At 34.8% G+C, this 5,307-nt stretch overlaps 1 protein-coding gene across 5 annotated transcripts in view; it reads left to right on the top strand.

The window, feature by feature from the left end:
• Ns4 (Nucleostemin 4) overlaps positions 1 to 5,307 on the top strand; it is a 33,576-nt gene that overhangs the window by 5,905 nt on the left and 22,364 nt on the right. Inside the window, exons 1-2 of one of the 5 annotated variants that reach the window (XM_076486361.1) lie at positions 871 to 1,157; positions 2,296 to 2,544. The exons of the other annotated variants lie outside the window; for them this stretch is intronic. The gene's annotated coding sequence lies outside the window, so the exon portion shown is untranslated. Of the gene's footprint in view, positions 1 to 870; positions 1,158 to 2,295; positions 2,545 to 5,307 lie in introns of those variants that run through there. 5 annotated transcript variants of the gene reach the window in all.

Here is a 5,307-nt window from a genome sequence, read left to right as displayed (position 1 = left end):
CTACAACAACAATATAAACATCGCCTAGTATAAACCATCTTTATGCAACTACATAGCGCCGTCTATCGAATAAAACTAGAACTTAACAAATATATCACTTGAGTTCATTAATTATTTTCAGAAAAAAAAGAAATTTTTATTCTTTGTAGGTGAAGCAGTCTGATTATTTTATTTCCTATCTAAAAGACAAAAATCAAGTGTATAAGTAATATTTAAAAACCCCAATAAATATTTAAATAATATTTTTAATAGTTGGTGTAAAAATATGCAAGCTAAAACAGTATAAATATTTACATATTTTGTTTTGTTTTTGAATTTCGCACAAAGCTACTCGAGGGCTATCTATGCTAGCCGTCCCTAATTTAGCAATGTAAGACTAGAGGGAAGGAAGCTATTCATCACCACCCACCGCCAACTCTTGGGCTACTCTTTTACCAACGAATAGTGGGATTGACCGTCACATTATAACGCCCCCACGGCTGACAGGGCGAGCATGTATGACACCATGGGGATGCGAACCCGCGACCCTTAGATTACGAGTCGCACGCTTTAAAACGCTTGGCCATGCCGGGCCTATTTACATATTTATATTTCAATAAAACAGTGTAAGTATGGCTTATTACAATGCTATCCTAAGCATTGCATTTGTAATATGTCTAGTTATTAATAATATATCCCAATCAAATGGACCCCCAGTGGCGCAGTGATATGTCTGTGGACTTTACAGCCCTAGAAACCGGGTTTCGATGCCTGTGTTGGGCAGAGCAAAGATAGCCCATTCTGTAGCTTTGTACTCAACTAGAAATACACTGAATGAAAATAAAGAAAAGTATATAATACGTCATAAAGGTGTTGTTCGTTTAAGGTGTGATGGAATATGTTCTGCAATGCCCTCTTGCGTCAAGAAGTGAAGAATGGGAGTCGTTTCTCAACTGATGAATCGCTTTATTAGGCTTGCGACAGTGGATTTAATCTTCACATAGTATAACTTCTGATCATACTTCGCAGTGGTCTAAGTTATAGATAACGGTAGTCAGAGGGAAGGAAGCTAGTCATCACCACTCACTGCCAACTCTTGGACTACTCTTTTACCAACGAATAGTGGGATTGAAATAGTCACATTTTGCAAGATGATGCATAATCCGTGAATCACCATGGTAATTATTTATTCAATTATTGTTTGCTTAAAATTAAGCTCAAAGTTACACAATGCTCTGTCCACCACGGGTATCGAGACCCGGTTTTGGCAATGTGAGTCAGCAGACATACCTCTGTGCCACTAGAGGGATTCATTCAAGTAATAAGTATACCTCTCTGTTTTTAATTTAAGAGAATCATCAGCTATTTATTGAGTTTTATGATTTAAAAGGTCAATATTTAGCTATATTGAAAAATACGCAGATTTTTTTTTCATATTCATGTTGCTTTTGTAGTCATTAAAAACATAATTAATTATACAGCCGTTTTCTGTGAGCATTATGAATGCCTTCAATATACTTGGAATGACGATTTATTGTAACAGTTTACATATTTTAAACAAAGTGATAACTAATAATATTTTTCTACTATTATTCTTAATTAAAAAAAAAAAAACCAACAACACTATTTCTAAATTATGTAAAGCTGGGAATTAACAAAATATCGCTAGAATTACTTTAAAACCTCAAACAATTAAAGAAAGACATTTTAATTTCACTTACCACCACAGGGTGACTTTAATCACTGTCCTTTAAGTTCGTTTATGTTAGAACGAAAAGAAGTATTTTAGATTCCTCTATATGAATTAGCTGAGTGCTCTCTGTATGTTCTCCTATTCGTTCTAAACGTGTATCGTGGTATTTCTCCAGCGTCTTAAAGACATTGGTGTTCTGTTAAAGTCACATCTACAGATAATGTTCTTTATTCCTTTTTCTGCCACGTGTATAAATCTCGACCAAGATAAAAGTTAACATAGAATCAGATGTACTCGAAACGGTTCAGAATATACGGTTATAATTGTCTCGTAGACGCTTGGAATTTCAGAATTATATAATTTTTGTTCGTAAAACTGCTAAAATTCCATCATAATCAGCCAAATGGCTTCGCACATACCAGTTCAATTATGTAATATTTTGTTAGTTTTCTTTCTTTATGTTTTTAAGCTCTTGGTTTGGTGTTGCATCTAATTTCTACTTTTACGCTAGAGTACTTGCTAATATCCTAGGAATTCAATCTGTTAGATTACTTCTAAAATGAGAATACCATTGCGTTTCCACGACTACTGATACCTCTTCCACTTCTAACTTCACATTTCAGAGGAAGACAACAGTTACCTTCTGATGACGCCAATTGTCAGTGTGGCTTTGTCTCGTTTCTATGGTAACTGAACGCTTGAACGCTGCTATCCTATAATTGATGGACCATGAGGAGAAAGATACGTTATATCTTTACACTGGATGATTTTAAAAGGGTTGTCGTAGGGATTGGATTACCACCTTTGAAAATTTTTGTTCTAACGACTTCACATGAACGGCTCAGACGAGAGGACCATTAAAATATTCAAAGGTAACGATTTTGAACTAGATCATTTGCGTAGAAAGACTTCATTATCGACATAAACATTCAGTAGTTTGCGTCATAGCCCTGCAGTTTTTTTTATGATAGGTATTAACTGTAACTATATTCTTAATGTAACGAATTTGTAACGCACAAATTTGCAGAATAAACGATTGGTGTAATACTTAAAGTAATATCTATAGAAAACAAAGTAAGTCAACTTACTAAACGAATCAATTCTAGAGATGATTCAAAATTATCACTGTTTTTGGGTTTTTGGTTCTCCAGCTAAAAAAGTGATACGTTTGCCGACTTGCAACACTAAACTTCAGACTTCGATTTCCATGCGGTGGACATAGCATGTAACCTAATGGGGCTTTGCTCTAAAACTAAAAAAATTATTATGATACACTGTCGGACAAACGATATGTTTACAGAATCGACTCGTAATCTGAGGGTCACGAGTTCGAATCCCCGTCGCACCAAACATGCTTGTTCCTTCAGCCATAGGGGCGTTATAATGTTACGGTCATTCCTACTATTCGTTGGTGAAAGAGTTGTCCGAGAGTTGGTGGGGGAGGGTGATGACTAGCTGCCTTCCCTCTAATCTTACACTGTAAAATTAGGGACGGCTAGCGCAGATAACGCTCGTGTAGCTTTGCGCGAAAATAAACAAAAACAAACAAACGAGTGTACAGACCACGTTAAAAGTTTGGGTTTGATTTCTTGCAGTGGACAGAATGCCAAATGTCCATCGTGTAGCTTTGCACAACGAAAATACCAGCATTGTAGTAATAATAGTACATCCCTTGGTCTGCAGGTTTATTCATTTAAACTTTGTAAACGCGTGCTTTATTTGTCGATTATGTTATTCCTTCAAGTTATTAATAAATAAGGAAATCTTTTAATATTAAAAGTTATTGCTATTCAGATGTAAATTGGGAAGGATCAGAATATTTCTATAGCTTAATTAAAGCTAATTTTTAATATGTAAATCTGACAAAATTCCACTTTGTGTAAAGTACAACTTTCTTACGCGCAATAAATATTTAATATTACATTGTTTTTTATAGTAACATGTTTAAGGTTACATTCCACAGATTTCTCTTGATTCATCGAACCCTCGTCGTACCATATGTGCTTGTCCTTTCAGTCGTGGGGACGTTCCAACGTGACGGTCAATTCCAGTATTCTTTGGCGTGCCATAATAAGAAAGTTATGAGCAAGAGTAGAACCACTAAATGGTGGAGATAACATTTTATCTATTAATTTTAACCTCTGTTTCTAAGTTTCATATGTGGACTGTATTTCACACTGTCTGTTATAGGCATGTAATAAAAGTAACAGTCAATCCTATTACTTGACTTAAAAGAGCTGGGCATGTCCCTTGTGGCAACTGATGTTACTAGCTAACCGTCATTTTTCTGATCATAAAAGTTCAAAATCAGGAATGGTTATACATTTACCTTAGAGGATTCTGACCTAAACATTTATTTCTGAACACGTAAGGTGTTGCCCAGGTTGAAAATTCCAACCTCTGTTATAGCATCCACATATAACTGAAACTGCCAAATGCCAAAACAAATAAGATATCCACGTTTACGCAACAAGTCTGAAGACTTATCTTCATGCAACAAGGTTGGAGATTCATCTTGATGCAACAAGGTTGGAAATTTATTTTGACGTAACAAGTGTTATGCCTATATAAAAAGAGTAAAGATACCATTCGATAAACAAGAATTGAAATTTGTCTTAATGCAACAAAGGTAGAAATTCATCTTGATATAACAAGAGTAGAAATCCAACTAAATACAACAAGAATGGAGATTCATCTTGATTTAACAAGGGTTATACTTCATCTTGATACAACAAGAGTAGAAGTCCAATATGGTACAACAAAGATGGAGATTCATCTTGACGTAATAAAATGGTTGAGATTCATCTTTTTATAACAAGATCAAAGATCCAGTTTGATAAATAAGAATGGAGATTCGTCTTAACGCAACAAAGATATAAATTCATCTTAATACAACAATAGTACAGGTCCAACTCTTACGTAACAAGGGTCATGGCTTATTTTGATACAACAAGAGTAAAGGTCCAGTTTGATACAACAGTAGACGTTCATTTGATATACAGCGATTTCCAACTGCTATGTTTACTTAAACAGAAACGGTATGATAATAAAAAGTTAACAGTCTAAGTTTAAAGCACCGTTAGTTCAAATGGAAGCCATTGGCGGATCGAAATTGCCAGAATGAATCTACCTAACAAGTTGATATTGAGTTACATAGATGTCAATTCGGTTTATTTTGAGACCACAAACCACAACTGAGCGAATGTTTGTCAGATTTATGGAATAAAGACACTGTATTATTAAAACAACCATTCACAATCAATGAACTGACGGTAAAGGAAACAAAGCTATTTTCATTTTGTGAAACACTTGTTTATTTTTTGAATTTCGCGCAAAGCTACAACCCAAATTTTTATCATTTAAGCCTTCAAGTCTACCGCTGAACCACTAGGAGCTGAGTGTGACTGACAGAATAACCTAATGCAGTTTAGTAATGTCGATGCGTGACTACTCTGTTATGGAACACAAGGGAAGTGATGATTACAATGAACATAATGATAAGCTACAAGTGAATGAACACAATAGGGGAAGGTTCAAGATTCACATTTCATGACCGAAATAATCAAATATTTAATTATACGGACATCAGACTCTGTAATACAAATTAAAGGAAAGGCTTGTTTGTTTGTTTTAAA

Source organism: Tachypleus tridentatus, chromosome 2 (assembly GCF_004210375.1).
Source record: "Tachypleus tridentatus isolate NWPU-2018 chromosome 2, ASM421037v1, whole genome shotgun sequence".
NCBI classification, from domain to species: domain Eukaryota; kingdom Metazoa; phylum Arthropoda; class Merostomata; order Xiphosura; family Limulidae; genus Tachypleus; species Tachypleus tridentatus.
This window is presented reverse-complemented; position numbering and strand designations above follow the sequence as displayed.